General features: G+C 34.4%; 2 protein-coding genes across 2 annotated transcripts in view; both read right to left on the reverse strand.

Moving 5' to 3' along the window:
- Positions 1 to 16,921, reverse strand: part of LOC127522225 (uncharacterized) — an 884,749-nt gene that overhangs the window by 148,967 nt on the left and 718,861 nt on the right. The gene's annotated exons all lie outside the window — the stretch shown is intronic.
- The window catches only part of LOC127498572 (NACHT, LRR and PYD domains-containing protein 4C-like), a 68,029-nt gene continuing 54,366 nt past the window's right edge, over positions 3,259 to 16,921 (reverse strand). Inside the window, exon 9 of the mRNA XM_051868080.1 lies at positions 3,259 to 5,142. The gene's annotated coding sequence lies outside the window, so the exon portion shown is untranslated. The remainder of the gene's footprint in view (positions 5,143 to 16,921) is intronic.

Consider the following 16,921-nt stretch of genomic DNA (forward strand, 5'->3'; position numbering starts at 1 on the left):
ACTCTGCCTGAAAATTTTATTTAATTACTCAATAAGTAACTTATTAATTACTTCTTAAAATTCCTATAAACCTTGACCGGATGGACAATAGAAAGGAAACTTTTTTAATAATTTAATCAAACATGGAATAGTTTAGCCTTTTATAGCTTTTTAAAACATTTTAACTTTATTAAAACATATACTATAATACTTTTATTTACTTTATAATACTTAAAATTTTTTTAGTAACAAATAGGAATGTCAGAAAAATCTAGTAGTCGGTACCGACACCACCAAAAGTGCACAATACTCGATACCAAAGTCGATACCACAGTAAAAATATATAAAAATACAAATAAAACAATGCTATATATTTTTTTCCAGGTAGGTCTAATAGTACTAAGTAAAAATACCACAGAAATTGAATAATCAAATATAAAATAACTCTGCATAGTCATAACTGTATAAATTAAATATAGATTAATCCTTATTTAAGCTTTTCTTTTGTTGTTTGATAATGGACGGAGACAATATGCTGTTACACTTGCTGTTCGTATTCACATAACCAACGCGAATATATGCCAAGACGGGTATTTTGACATAACTGTGTGTGTATTTGAACATTTATGTGAGAGCACACTGACTGAAATCCGTCTCTCACAGAGCGAGCGCAGTTTTTTCTCTCTAGGACATAGCTTACATTTTACAGTAATGTTCTTGCCTACCTGTATCAAAAAAAATGAAGTAATTGGATTATTTCCATTCTGCAAAACAGCCACTCGCTTCTGCCGACATCTTCAGACAGCGTCTACACAGCCAACTGGAGCGAAGTTGCGAACTCACGCGCAACTGCACTACAGCTAACAATTTTAAAGAGGCAGTGTTCACTTTTACCTTTAGACAACAAATTTAGATTTTAAATTCAATATTGATTTAAACAGAACTATTGAACTAATTTACAGTATGTAACGCAAGTACATTATAAGCAACTGAAATTAAATTACCTAAAAATGAACAGTAATCCCTTACTTTACTTTTTCAGTGGATAAGTAATTTAACTACAGTAACGCATTACACCCAACACTGCTCCAGAATAGCACATATACTGACCCATAATGTCTATTTGACCTGTAGCTTGAACCACAACTAAACTGTGTTGACGGTTATCATCATCATGTCAGAACCTGCAGCATCTGATCTGATCTTGATCATTTTGATGCAACAAATTGTCTAACTTATTGTATGACTAAAATGATATACTTGTTATGACTATTTAGCCTCCATATTTTGTTAGCTTGCATATTTTGTTAATAATGTTCATTATTTCATCCCGTCTCACCTCAGTGTCTTCAGTTGACAGTTTGGATCCTGTAGTAAATCACTGAGCTCCTTCACTCCTGATTGTCCAGGATCATTTCCTGTGAGATCCAGCTCTATCAGGTGTGAAGGGTTTGATCTCAGAGCTGAAGCCAGAGCTTTATAACCTTCTTCTGTTACACTGCAGTTAGAGAGTCTAGAACAGGAATGAAAACATTCAGATGATTAATCAGTTAAACCTGAACAACAGAAATCCTCAAAGTGAATTTTATTTTGTCAGGGTTCCCACTCTTTCATGATCACCAGATTCAATGAATTTCAAGGACTTTTTAAATTTATTTTATATCAAGCACCTATCAAATTCACATCCCAGCATATGGAGCGTCATGAAAGACCTCTTACAGTTCTTAACATTTTAACCCTCCTATTGCATTTGCATCCATTTTAACCCAGAAGAGGTTAGAATCATTTGTACATTAATTTTGGAAACATTAAAACCAGTTGCAGCTTTCTTATCCCTAATATTAACAATCTTTCCACACTTTTGGTTTTCATTTTTTATGAATCATTACTTGAGTAAAAACATTATAATATAGAGAGAATATTGTAAAAAATAATTAATTTTGCAATTGAGTGAAAAAAAATCATATGGATCGTAATTGTCAGAATATATACAATATATTATAGACATAAGCTTGCAATTCTGAGAAAAAAGTTAGAATTGAGAGATATAAATGAGCACTTCTGAGAAAAAAAAATCTGCAATTTGAAAAATTGCAATTTATATATCTCAATTCTGACTTTATAAGACACAATTGTGGCTTTATAATCACACAATTCTGACTTTTTAACTTGCAATTGTGAATTTAGGGTAGAGTGGGGAGAACGCCCCCTTGGGGGACAACTAACTACACACAATATGCATAATATTCTTATTAATAAGTAGGGGTGGGTGATATTTACTCACTATAGAGTGAGTAAATAAAGACAGAATTTTCATTTTTGGTTGAACTATCCCTTTAAGGACAAGTCGCAGCATGTGTTGTCTGTCCCTTTAATGCGCGCATCTTATATATTGACACGCATTCGATTGTCTCTCAACTGTTTACTTTCACTTTACACTTAACCGATGGTGTAAACCTTGTGTGTATTTGACAGTTTTAGTAGAATAAGATGCGAATGATAACTTTTTTCCAGCAAATGCAGTGTTTGACAGGCTTTTAGAGTGTGTGCGCTTCGGTTGTATCCGCTCAGAAAAGAACGTGTCAGACCAGAAAGTGTTTAACCGGCAAGGCTTTAAAACTCATGCAAATAATAAACTTTTGTGATTGTGAATAACTGCAGTGTTCCGTGAGTATAACTCTACTGCTGTGTTAACATGTGATGTGAATGTATGTCACTTTGTACTTCACAGTATGTTAAGACTGCAACTGACAGAAAGCACTATAGCACGATACAACGATATTTCTTCAAAAGCCGATCGTGGAGACCTTTTAATTGTCCACGATCAAAATGGCACACCCCTATAAGAATGTTCATTTCAGACACAGCAAGTGTCACAGCTGCTCAAATGTCCAAACCCCGCCTAATAACAAGCAAGGGAAAGTACCGCAATGGAAAACACTCGGAAACTGATTGTAAAATAATATTCCAAAACAAATATACTATAGGACTAAGGAGGATCTGTTATAATTTTCACAAAATTTATTTCAAATTTAATTCAAGCACTTTCAAAGACCAATATTTGTTTTCAAGTACTTTCCAGGCCTTGAATTCATGTGTCTGAAATCCAAGTACTTTCAAGGCGCGTGGGAACCCTGATTTTGTTCTTTGTACAAATGTATTGAAAGTTAGTTGCAAAAACTGACAACTGAATATGGAGACAAACAAGAGGAGAAAGAATGAAAGATAATCTCTGCGCATCTTGATGAATTACAGCACAGCCACAGAGGTACACAATAATGTAAGAATGTTTTCTTTCATCTCTGATAGACCACCATCTTCGGTAACACTTTATTTTACAGTACCGTAGTTACACATTACTACATGTACTTCCTATAGTAATAACAGTAAATTATGCATAATTACAAGTAACTAACCCTAAACCAAACCCTAACCCTAACTGTAACTCTAACTCTATAGTAAGTACATGTAATTAATTAATAGTACTCAGTACTTATTTGAGTAATTACAATGTAACTACAGCACTGTAAAATAAAGTGTAACCCCATCTTCTCTTTAATTTAAAAAAAAAAAAAATTAATTATACCTAGCCAAGCTTCATATAAAAGTTTCTTCTTACAGTAAATGCGAACATCACTAAGACTGAAAGAGTATGAGTGGAGGTAAACCTGCACACACTCACACCACCAAATCTCAAAGACACCATCTTGAGCACTGAGCCCATTGCGCTTTTTAAACATTGGACTTTTATTACCAAAATTAATAAGACGGATGATATGGTATACCCACATTGTAACAAATAAATAAAAGATCTTTGGGTTTTTAAACGAATGCTTAGTTCGTAGTTAATTATTATTTTTTAATGAAAAACACAGCAACAATAAAACAAAAACAAACTCACATATATTAAAGTGCCCCTATTATGGCATTTGAAAGGTTCCTATTTTTGTTTTGGAAGTCCCCAACAACAGGTTTAAAATCATGCAAGGTCAAAAAACACATTAATTGTCTTATAATATGCATTTATTTTTACTTTATTTGCTCAACAACTCCCAAATGATTCGCTCAATGATTCATTTTGCCGAACCCCTTGTTTGCGTGATGCTAATCTGCGGTGATTGGTCAGATGACTTCTGCTGGTTAACACGGAGTACAGTATATAGTGCTTGCATCACTTACATTATATTATAATAATAATGATGGTGATCCGCTCTGTTCTAAAAATAAAGACTCAGAGTGGAATTAAGTTGCTTTGTGTTGTTTATGTTAGCGAACCTAGCCCACAGCTCGGTGGTAAACACACAGTCATGGTATATGCGTAAGTGCAATGCAGAAACGTATTGATAAAGCACTGCAGTTGTACACCAACGTATTACTCTATTCTTTATCATAACTCCAAGTAATAACAACAAAAAACATTGGACACATTTCGAGACAATTGCGAGCGAACACATACTGCTGTTAGCTGGTTAGCCGGAGACCTACAAGCTGCACGGAGCGAACACAACACACAACTAGGATAAATACGTATTGTACATGCTACAGAGAATGAGGTGACTCTGGCTTGGAATTTGGACGCGGAGACGTCACTGACATGTTCAGATTGAACCCTATAAGGGTTTCAGTCCAGTAATGTTAGTCTACTTAGGCCATTGAACTGAAACTCAGAACTGTGTGGATGTAAGACACTGGATTTTAGTCCTTGCTAATCGCATATTTGTATAGAAGAATTTAATGTATTTTTTTACTAGTCTTTTTGTTAGGGGGCAGTTTTGTATCTTGGCTCCTTAAAAACTTAACTAATTTAAATTATTTTCTCTGTGAGAATTATAACTACATTCTTTCCTACAAAACAGTCAGTCTGTCAAATGTGGCAACAATTATTAATCGTACTTACAGCTTAAGATTCGTTTTACAAATGACTCGTTTAATTGATTCAGAGTCTACTCTTACTTTTGAGAGACAATAACTTAATATACGGTGCACTTTCAGATTTAAAACTTTGCAGGATGTTTTCAATCATTTAGAGCTATGTTTCACACTACATAAAAGATAATTTTCAAAAATCCATAATAGGGGCACTTTAAACAAAAAAATGCAACATTTATTAACAAAAGTTCTCTTGCGCTTTTGCCTCTGACAACATCCCGTCAGTCATTGCACCTCACTCTCGGCATTTGACTCCTGTGGCTCAACTTACCTCAGTATCTCCAATTTACAGTTTATATTCTTCAGTCCAGTGCAGAGCAGCTTCAATCCTAAATCCTGCAGATTATTATTGTTCATGTTCAGCTCTTTCAGATTAGTATCTGCTCCAAGAACTGCAGCCAGAGCGGAACAGCTTTTGTCTGTTAAATTACAGTCATTTAACCTACAAGAGAAATAAATCACATCACAGAATTAGATGGAACACATCAATACATTTTCTACATGCAAATATTAAATATATTTTCCATTATTATTTTTACATAAGGAGCATATATACAGTAAAGAGGCAGAGCTAAAATATGAATACTCCTCAAAAACTAGTATTTCCTGTACAAATTTCCTGGGTAAAATGAAGCATGTGAAAAATATGAAGAATGAAAAATAAAATATTTGTGTTAAGATTTCTAGCTTTTTATAGCTGAGCCTGGTTTCTCCAATGATTTTTTCTATATTTCTTTCACCTGATGGAGTTTGGGTTCTTGCCACTGTTGCCTTTGGCTCACTTCTTTGGGGACACTTAAAGGGGACCTATAATGCCCCTTTCACAAGATGTAATATAAGTCTCTGGTGTCCCCAGAATGTGTCTGTGAAGTTTCAGCTCAAAATACCCCACAGATCATTTATTATAGCTTGTCAAATTTGCCCCTATTTGGGTGTGAGCAAAAACGTGCCTTTTTTGTGTGTGTCCCTTTAGATGCAAATGAGCTGCTGCTTGCAGCCCGCTTTCCAAAAGAAGGCGTTGCTTCAACAGCTCACGCTTCGGTTGCTCAACAACAACAAAGCTTGAGAATTTATGTAAATACTATGTTCTGGAGTTTATGTAAATTTTAGGGTTAGGGATGTCTGAAAAAATGCCTGCATTCACATGTATATGTCTTGTTGCAATGAAATCTTTAATGATTTAAGCTAAGATTACTTAAATCTAATCTAAAATTACTACTAAATCTAAAATTACTTAAATTGTATTAGTTATTAATATTTTAAGATTAACATTTACTGGATTAAAGCGATTGAGGTTTCTTTGATTACTGGTCAACCGATGGCCGACGCTGATATCTTAGAGAGCAGGGCCAATGGGTGAAATATCATTAATTTAATGATAGTATAAACACATCCATAACAATTGCTGAAATTAAATTTATATTTATTTTACTTAATATTTACTAAATTAGAAATACATATTTTAATTTAAACTAGATTAAAAAAAAAAAATTTTTAGAAAACCATCTTAAAATGTGTACATCAAATATGATACAACAGACTTTTGATAAATGTTTATTTGTAAATCTCTCAATCATCTACTTATTGCAGTACAAACACAATTAAAACTAAAGCACTTCTCATAAAACTAAGCATTTAAAATATCAAATTATTGGGAGATACAGAGTACCAACTGATAATATAATTGTACTTTATTTAGCCTGTTATATAAAAATCTCTTGTTTTATATCATAACCTTTCAGAATTATTTTATTTTTTGGCAATATAAATAACATCTGTAACAAAAACAAATACGCAAACATTTTTAAATGTTCTTTTATATTTTGTCTAAATATTTGATAAACTGTCTCCATTAAAAAAATAGATTTTTTCAGACTATTATTTCATATGTCAGGCTTTACTGGGTAAAGTCCCCGATACACTTCAAACGAAATCGAAGTACAAACTGATGTGAATCATTTCGAACAAAATCAGGCCGAACGAATATACTGTATAAAGTGTTATAATATAAACGCGACGTGACTTTGCTGGAGTGCCGAATTACAGAGCTTGTGCAAACAAACATATCCACAAATCCTTGCTAGTTTCTCAGTTTTATTGTGTTTATTTTGTTACTGAGAGGAAAGCGTGCAACATTTGTACATATTCATTAAACCGTCGCTCTCAGCAGTGTGGGTGGTGTCAGATGTTCAATTACAGTATATCGCTGCTCACGTATTTCGAACTTCGTTTTACCCCTAAACGAAGAACGAAAAAGAACTTTGCTTGTATATCAGGGCCTTTAAGTTAATTTTCATGATGGGGATTCACTATAGAATAATGTAGATAAATGCATTTTTCAGATGAGAGCAAAACATGACAAAACATGTTAAATGACTTACAGAGCTCTTCTGGAGGTTTTGATGACTGCCGATAATCTAATGAGACACTCGTCTGATTTCTTGAATTTCTGAAGCTCAAACTCCTCCAGCTCTTCCTCTGATGTCAACAACACAAAGGCCAAAGCAGACCACTGGGCAGGTGAAAGGTCACCAGATGAGAGACTTCCTTTGCTAAGGTGGGTCTGAATCTCCTTCACCAGAGTTTGGTCGTTCAGTTCATTCAGACAGTAGAACAGATTGATGGATCTCTCTGCAGACAGATTACCTTCTAATTTCTGCTTGACAGTACTGAACTATTTCCTTGTTGCTCTGGTCATTGCCGTCTTGCTGTGTCAAGAGACCCCGTAAGAGTCGTCGATTGGACTGGAGTGACAGACCGAGGAGGAAGCGAAGGAAAAGGTCCAGGTGTCCATTGTCACTCTTGAGCGCCTCGTCCACTGCAGTCTTCAGAAAATCAATCATGGTTTCATTTTTGCTTTTCTGTTCTGTAGACTCATGAACAAACATACTTTTCTTGTTGATGTCTAGAAACAGATGTGCATAAAGGGCTGCAATAAACTCTTGAATGCTCAAGTGAACAAAGCAGTACATGGTACCAAGAATGATCCCTGTTTCCTCCTTAAAGATCTGGGTACACATGCCTGAGTACACTGATGCCTTATAGACGTCAATACCACAGGCTTCCAGGTCTGTGTCATAGAAGATCACGTTGTTTCTTTCCAGCTGATGAAATGCCAGTTTCCCCAGTGAAAGGATGGCGTCTTTATCCCAGGAAACATCTGCTGCGTATTCTCCATCATATTTTCGGCGGCTCTGCTGGATCTGAAAGCGGAGAAAGTGTGTGTACATTTGTGTCAGAGTCTTGGGAGTGTCTTCAGTATTTGATTCCTGTAGTGTTTTAGAGATCTCATCAGCCTGATTGTTTTTCACATCATTATTTCTTTTCTCCTCCAGAATGTTCTGGAGAACAGTGGCTGAAATCCAGCAGAAGACTGGGATGTGGCACATGATAAAGAGACTCTTTGATTTTTTAACATGATCAATGATTGTGATGGCCTGATTCTGATCCGTGAATCTTTTTTTGAAGTACTCTTCCTTTTGAGCGTCACTGAATCCTCGTATCTCTGTCAGCCGGTCGATACAGTCAGGAGGAATCTTACTGGCAGCTGCTGGTCTGGTGGTGATCCAGATGAGAGCAGAAGGAAGCAGATTTCCCTTCATGAGGTTCGTTAGGAGAACATCCAGAGAGGCTGGTGACGATACATCACACCACGTCTCATTACAATCAAACTTCAGAGGAAGGCGACATTCGTCCAATCCATCAAGGATGAACAGGACTTTGAATTGATTCCTTCTTGTAAGGTTCAGTCCTTTTGTCTCTGGGAAAAAATTAGTTATAAGGTCCATCAAACTTAGTTTTTCTTTCTCCTTTAAGTTCATCTCTCTGAATGGAAGAGGAAATATGAAACTGATATCTTGATTTTCTTTTCCTTCAGCCCAGTCCAGAACAAACTTTTGCACAGAGACTGATTTTCCGATGCCAGCGACTCCTTTTGTCAGTACAGTTCGGATCTCCTCGTCTTGTTCAGGAGCTTCAAACAAATTTGTGCATTTAACCTGAATCTCTTGAGATTCATGACGCCTGGAAGCAACTTCAATCTGTCTGACCTCATGTTCAGTATTGACCTGTTCACTGCCACCCTGAGTGATATAGAGATCTGTGTAGATGTTATTCAGAAGTATGGAGTCACCATGCTTCGCCATTCCTTCAAACACACATTGATACTTCTTCTTTAGGCCACATTTTAGCTGATGAATGAAGAGCAGCTCATCTAAACACAGGAACAAAAAATAGTTTTAGTCTTAATTTATAGTTTTATAGATAGTCTGCATTAATAAGTGACAATCTGACAGATGGTCATGAGTCTCTGACCTTCTAGAGCATCAGCAGCTTCATCTTGCTTCATCTCTCTCAGGTAATGTAGTGTGAGATCAAGAGCTGCTGCTTTGATACTGCATCTATTCTCATTAAAGTCCTTCACAAAGTTTTCTGTGTTCTCATTTTGTAATATTTTCTTAAACTTTTCCAGCTCTTTCTTCAGAAATGTGATTATTTTGCTCTCAAGATCCTACAAACAAAAGTAAGAAAAAAGACAGAATAACACAATTTAAACCAATTTGTACATCTACATTTGGTCAACACTATTTATTCAATAACTATAATACCACAAAAATGAAAAATCAAATTAAAAGACTAACATGCTAACCAGCTGTTATTTTTCACAAATAGAAAAAAAAAGTGCTTTAAAAGGAATATTAAGTGATTAAGAGTAATTAAATTAAATTTCTTTGTTCAATAACAAATAATGTTTGTTCGGTATAAATATTAAACATTTATGAAAATGTGTTTTCCTACCTGGAAGATCCACAGGAGATTGTCTTTGAAATTCTTGTGGTTCCTGTGAGTCTGAACGTCTGAGTCTAATGTCTCATATTGAAGCCTGTAATCAAATAATTACAATAAAATACTGATTTTCTAGGCAAAATATTACAGAAAGCTAGAAAAAAAAAAAAACATTAGCCATGAAAACTTGATAACTTGAAAACATGATAAATATTTGATCTAAAAATGTTCCATGATTGATATTCACTGATACAACTTTTTTAACACAGTCAACGTGTGACCAAAACTTAGAAACATGAAATACCTTTTATTAGATGATGGTTTTTCCCCACTGAAGTCTGGTTCTACCTTCTTTTGACTGATCACTCTTCAGAGACACAGAGCTGGACACATGTGATCCTGATCTTACTCTAATCACACAAAGTAATTGAAAAAACACTGTGTAATTGTGTTACTGGAATGAGATCCATAAGGTTCCCAGGAATTGAGTTTTATTGTGTCTTATGAAGACTTCAGATGACCAACACCTGTGAAGAGACGGCGCCAAACCTTGCGAGGACTTCAGATGAAGCAAACTCTGGATCAACATGCACATTCCAGAAGTTTCTATATATCCTAATTATTATTAACATGTATTCATTACTTCCATGAGCTCATTGTTTCTACCTTAAATTAATTTCTTAACAGTGACTGTAAATTAAATAGCCTACATTATTACATTGTTAGATAACTGCGTGATTATTTATGTACATTTCTGAAATTACATAATTTGGACACAGTCGACTCTGATAACAGATCACTCTAAATTGTAATGCTGACATGCACTCCCTGTGGAGCTGCTTTGAAACGATATGTATCGTGAAAAGCGCTATACAAATAAATGTGAATTGAATTGAATTATGATTTTATTCAGTCAAGTTCAATCACATACACCACTGTGGACAAATAATGCAACACTATAAAGTAAACACACAAAATACCTTTTATTAGATGATGGTGTTTTCTCACTGAAGTTTGGTACATTTCCTTTTGACTGATCACTCCTCAGAGACACAGAGCTGGACACATGTGATCCTGATCTTACACTAATGACACAAAGAACAGAGAGAAAAACACTTTAGTAAAGGAGGTTCAACTGTGTCTGAAACACATCCGTGTCTTTATCTAATCCTCCACAGAAATGCACACACTCACACAATTTAGTTTTATAGTTAACAATCGTTTATTTTACCGGCTCACAATGGATTAACGATTTCTTTAATGTACATGAGTGAGATTAAATATGTTGATGATTTAAAAAATACTTGACTCTGATTTAAGAGAACATGTCAAGTTTTTGTTTATTGACAGAAATGGAGAGCAGAAATGTGTGTGTGACACAGTTTTGTTAGCATACTTCAATTAAATTAAGTGTATAGTTGTTTCCTAATGTCTGTCAATAATTTTATGATCTAAAAACCAAAGTCATGTATTTGGATTAATTCAGTGTGGTCGCGTCTAGAAGGAAATTAACAAATTATTAACTGTGATATTGTCTATAGAGTCCTGTGACAAACAAGGTTTTATAGACAATGTCAGAGTTAATTTAAGAAGTTCAAAATTGAAGAAATATAAAACAATGATTAAAGTTTTGTTATTCACAGGAAAAAACAAACTCCAGTAGAGTTTAAAATGATTGTGTGAAACAGACGCAGTCTTACCTGTGTTTCTCTGAGAGACTCATCTTAGAGAGAGAGTCCTTTCCTCGCTCCTCTGATCAGCACTGGTTTGAGAAAACAATCAATCGTTCAGCAGGACCTGGAAATGACAAGATTTTACAGAGATGAAGAACATGGCAGTTACTGAAGAAAATAATGAAGAATGATGAGTTAGAAACAACAGCAAAAACAATGAATAAAATAAAGTGAGTTACAAATATATTGTCATGTAAAATAACTGAATGGTCTTAATAATTTCAGATTGTTTAATGAGTTTAACTGACTCATGACTCTAAATATGAATTCAATGGAAAACAGAAATTTCTCACTGTCTAATTTGTTTTATTCTCTATTGCAGTTTAATATCATTTCAATCATATTTTCACAATCTTTAATTGCTGAATCGTTTGTCATTTAATCATTACTTCAAGTTCACAATGATGGTTGAATTCATTACTTTCAAATGATCCTAAAATAATTGATTTAGTAAAAGTAACCTGAATTATAATGGTCACACTGTATAACTACTGATCATAATTGCTATAATGAACTGAAATATTAAATTTAATAATAACAGATTTGTGTTCTTTGACAAAAATAATAATAATAAACGCATTCACGTTAGGCTTCATCTACATGTCTACTGTAAATGTCTGGTTCAAAAATACTTTCGATTTCGCGTCACAAAATCAACAGCCTAAAACAGAAGAGAAAATGGGAGAAAACCTTCAGAAACCTTTAGAAAATTCGATAACTCTTTCTCAGTAACCCTTTCTTCATGTTTTAGCATCCGTGGCTTTCAAAAGATTGTAATTTCTGGAAGATTCTTCGTCTGTTCGGAGTATCAACAGGTGATATGGATCATCTGGAGGTCATATACGGACATGCGCGTGCACGCAGATGTTTACCTGGATTTCCAGCAGATGTTAGACTGCGACAGATTCGACACATGTGATATTTCACGGATCATAGATTAAAAAACGTATGTTTCACCAATTGTATACACTGGTATGCATAATAAAGCGTTTTGATTTCGCAGTGTCTGTTCCTGCGTATTTGATGCTTTCTTCTTCTTCTTCTTCTTCTTCTTCTTCTTTTTTTTTTTTTTTTTTTTTGATGCCGTTTCAAGGAACTTCACCATACTTTCCTGTCACGATCACAAACCACGCCCATGTTAACATGGAACATTCAGTTTCAATAAAAGTCTTTTATTTCAGTGGATGATCAGACTTGTCAGCACACTTAAGTAAAACTGTATTTTCTTTTCAACATAGTGAATCATATTGTGTCTGTAGTGTGTTGTCATGTCTTCTAATCACAGAAACCAACAGATATAGTTAAGATAGAAGTAAAAAAAAAAAAAAAAGTTTTATTATGCAGTAACAACAAATACAAGACAAACAGCAACGAACAATATTTAACAACACTAAACAGAACAAAGATGAGGGTCACAAAAAAAAAAAAAAAAAAAGCATATTAAATTAGGCCAAATGTATTACACTGTAACTTAAACTGTAAGTCTGACATGCAATATAATTTTTAGAATTTCTTAAAGAGTTTAGATCTAAATCAAAATCTTTCTTAAAAATAGTTTTCTTAGAGAATTTGCATTTGTGAATATAAAATTTGGCAAGAAAGAAAAGTAAATTAAGTACAAAATTAAAATGAGAAGGGTCTAAATTCAGAGACACACCAAAAAACACATTTTTTGGGCTTATACAGAAGTTAGACGATAGATATCTTTTAACAAAGTTTGAAAAATCAACCCAAAATACTTTGCAATACACATAGTCCCAAAACAAATGGTTAATCATCTCTTCAAAATGATGACAAAAAGAGCACAAGGGGGAAATATTATTATTAAATTTAGCTAGTTTATAATTAACTGGGTAGCAGTTGTGAATAATTTTAATAGAGCCTTCAACAGCTTTACTAGATAAAAGATATTTTTGCCGAAGAAGCCAAAAATCTTCACAAATTATATCATTAAATTTGTTATTCCAAAAGCTTACACAAGCAGGTAAACAGATCTGATTTCTGTTAAGAATTGAGCAATTTTTTTTTGTTTGACAAACTGCTGAGAAGACATTGATCAACAAATAGATTTGTGCTGTCAAAAATAGGAGGAGAGCATAAAGGACCTTTAGGGACAGAACTGACTAAAGATTCGACACAATCAGGAACTGCACCAAAAACAATGGCATTTAATCTTGAAAGAATTATTAAGAGTGGAAACGTCCACTAACTTGAAACCACCCATTGCCCGATCAGCTATCATAACACTCTTTTTATTTAAGTGACTTTAGACTTCCAAACAAAGTCTACTATAATTTTGTCCAGCATTCCACAAATCTCCACAGAAACATCCAGAGCCATCGCGGGATAAATAACCCGATCTGCTTTAGAGAGCAACACTCCACCTGTTATAGATAAATCACGCTGTAACCAGGAGTTCAGTTTACGTTGGACAGCAAGAATAAAGAGGTTCAAAGTAAAGTTTTGATCTTTTTTTCTGATCTTTTCAAATAATTATTCCAGTATTTAACTTCGGATTTAACTGGAATGTCACAAATTTTAACATCAGTCGAATGTTTGATAGATAATAGTTCACATTTGTGAATATTAAGAACTAAGCCAGAAGCAGATGAAAAGAGATTAATTATATTTAAGGCTAAAGAAACTTGATCTTTATTTTTCAAAAACAGAGTTGTGTCGTCAACCAAATAAAGTTAAATTAGCAGTAGGCATGCAAAGTCCTTTACGTTTTTATTAACAAGTCGTAATTGATTTGTAGGCTACATATAATCGTATTAATTGGTCTATTCTCTCATATAAAAACATAGAAGTACTTTGGCTTATTTTACTCTGTCCACGTCTGCTCTTAGACTGCATCCAATTTTAAATGAGTAATTACAGAAAGTATGATATAGTATGAGATGTGTGTATGAATGTAATCTGGATGTACTACAATCGCCACACTGTCGAATTGGGCTGCCAATTTCACATAGTTTGTGCTGCTGTTTAATAATCATTTGAAACGTAGCAAACTGGCAGATCCAGTAGTAATGAATATTTATGTTGAACTCTGCCATGGAAACTAGCATGTACAAACCTTAATTAAACAATTTAATTATCAATTAAAAAGGAATTTATAGCTGTATGATATTATGCTGGACCAGCGCGGTTTGGAAAATGAATGAGTGATTGATTCAGCTGCGGGCACGTGCCTCACAGTGCATTATGGGTATTCTCGGTTGTAAACTCGTTATTGCGGTGCATTGTGGGATTGAATGAGTGAACTCAACATCGTTCACTATGGTTTCGGACACCACTACAAATGTCTATCCCCTCAAATAGTGCCCTATTTAAGGGTATAGGGAGCGATTTCAGACACAGCCACTCACTTCAGAATCATCCGGGTACTTTTTGCCTACTCTTTTAGGAGTACTGTGAATTCAGACAAACTTTTTTTGTCACATACTGTTTTTCGCCTACTATATAGTAAGGAAGTATATGGTTTCGGATGCAGCCCTAGTGATGGGAGAATTAACTAACTTTTCAAAGCTTCGAATCAACTGAAATCAAGTGACTTTGGCAGTTTGATACTCTGAACCACTGATTCGAAACAAAAGATTCATAAAGGTTTCGAAGCTTCATGAAGTAGTGTTTCGAAATCTCCCATCACTACTCTTAGCTGAAAAGTAAGGTGATATGAAGGTAACTATCTCATGCACTGTTAGATTCTGCTCTGTGTGAAAGTATTCTATCCTGTTGTTTTTGTTCTAGTTGAATGAAGCTAAGATTTTTGTGGGTTTTGATGAAACTCAACCTTGAAGAGGGAAGAATGCTTGTTCTTTTAATGTTGTGATTGCAGGGCTTGTTTGGTATTATGCAGGTGTGTGACTTTACCAATGGACTCCAGGAATGTTCATCTTGGTTAAGAAGTTTCATCCTGGATTTATGACTGATTTGAAATCAACATTTTGCATTGGCTTAGGAATTATAAGAGCACAATGTTTCAGATATTGTTTTATTTTTTTTCTAAATGATTCAAATAGCTTAACAGAACTACTTGCACTTTATCTTCAGTAAATTCTCTGAGTTCATGACTCCAGCTTTTCATTTGACCTACTACACACTGATCTCTAACCAGACCACTTGTGTTCCTGACAGTTGAAAACATGTGCAGGATTCAAAGCCAAACTCTTTATTATGTATGATGAACACAGGATGGTATTTTTTCCACAATTCGTGTATCACATATGGCATGTTTATATTTTCAGTGAGACATAATTAAGTGTTTTACAAATGTTTAACAATTAAAAATGAACCATGCTGTAGGATCTTTCTTACTGACGTTTTTTCCAGCTTCCATACGGTCTTTTGTATTAAAGTCCTGTGAAAACCACTCAGTGGCAACCACAACTTTTCATGACTGAAATAAGCAGAACATATTATCATACAGTGATGATGAATAATTACAAATATGATTAATATTCTAAAAGACAGTATACATCACTATCAGTCTGTCAGTTTTATCAGATAAAATTAAAAGTTGTGGGTCTCTTTATACATAATATAAATTTGAATTATGCTAGTTAATTTCATTTGAGTGGTACCAACCTCATTAACATATTCTCTTTCCTACCTAATTCATCACATTATGTGCTATCAATGATTTTGCCTGCTAATAATTAGGAACAGATGAAAAGGTCTATAAATTCAGTGTCATCACTGGCATCACTGTTACTAAGCCATCCTGCCAAGGCAAATAGATCCAAGTAAATCAAATCAAATCAAACTTTTTTAGGATAACCAATATCCAGCACCATTATATAAAGAGACAATGTGAAAATTTCACACTGAAGGGTAATGGTGAGTTAAGTTGTTTCACACCACAAAAAGGAAATACAACTGTGAGCTTTATTTACTAATATAACATGATTCCATCAGATGGAGAACTGCATTACATCAGAAGAAAAAGACGAGAGTCAGCGTTTGACTGAAGTTGTCCTTTCACCTGAGGAGGAACACAATATCTTTGAGGAATTCCACACAGATCCTCTTGGAGGACACTGAGGAAACTTACATGCCATTATCCCTAGATTTTAATGGCCTGGCATGGAGCAGGACATCCGCAAGTGGGTAAGTTCATTGTTAAACATGCCATATTAGATGTTGTTGTTGTTTACAATATTACATTAAAATGCTCATGACCCACCTCTCTTCTTTCAGACAGCTCAGTGTCAGACCAGAAAAAAATCAATAAAGGAGAAAGTATGTTATATTAACATACTTTTAAGACGTTATAGCCTTAGTCCTGAATATTTAAAACACAGATTCCCATTTCAGGACACAGTACCACTGGAATTATTTGGGATGGATCTTGTAGGCAAGCTGAGTGAAAATGGCCACCAGTATATATGTGTTATGGTGGACTATTGTACCAAGTGGTCTAAAGCCTATCCTCTCAAAAACAAATTTGGAGCACCAAAGTGACTTTTAACAGATTAGGGAAGAGAGTTTGTAAA

This window comes from Ctenopharyngodon idella, chromosome 2, assembly GCF_019924925.1.
Source record: "Ctenopharyngodon idella isolate HZGC_01 chromosome 2, HZGC01, whole genome shotgun sequence".
Lineage (NCBI taxonomy): Eukaryota > Metazoa > Chordata > Actinopteri > Cypriniformes > Xenocyprididae > Ctenopharyngodon > Ctenopharyngodon idella.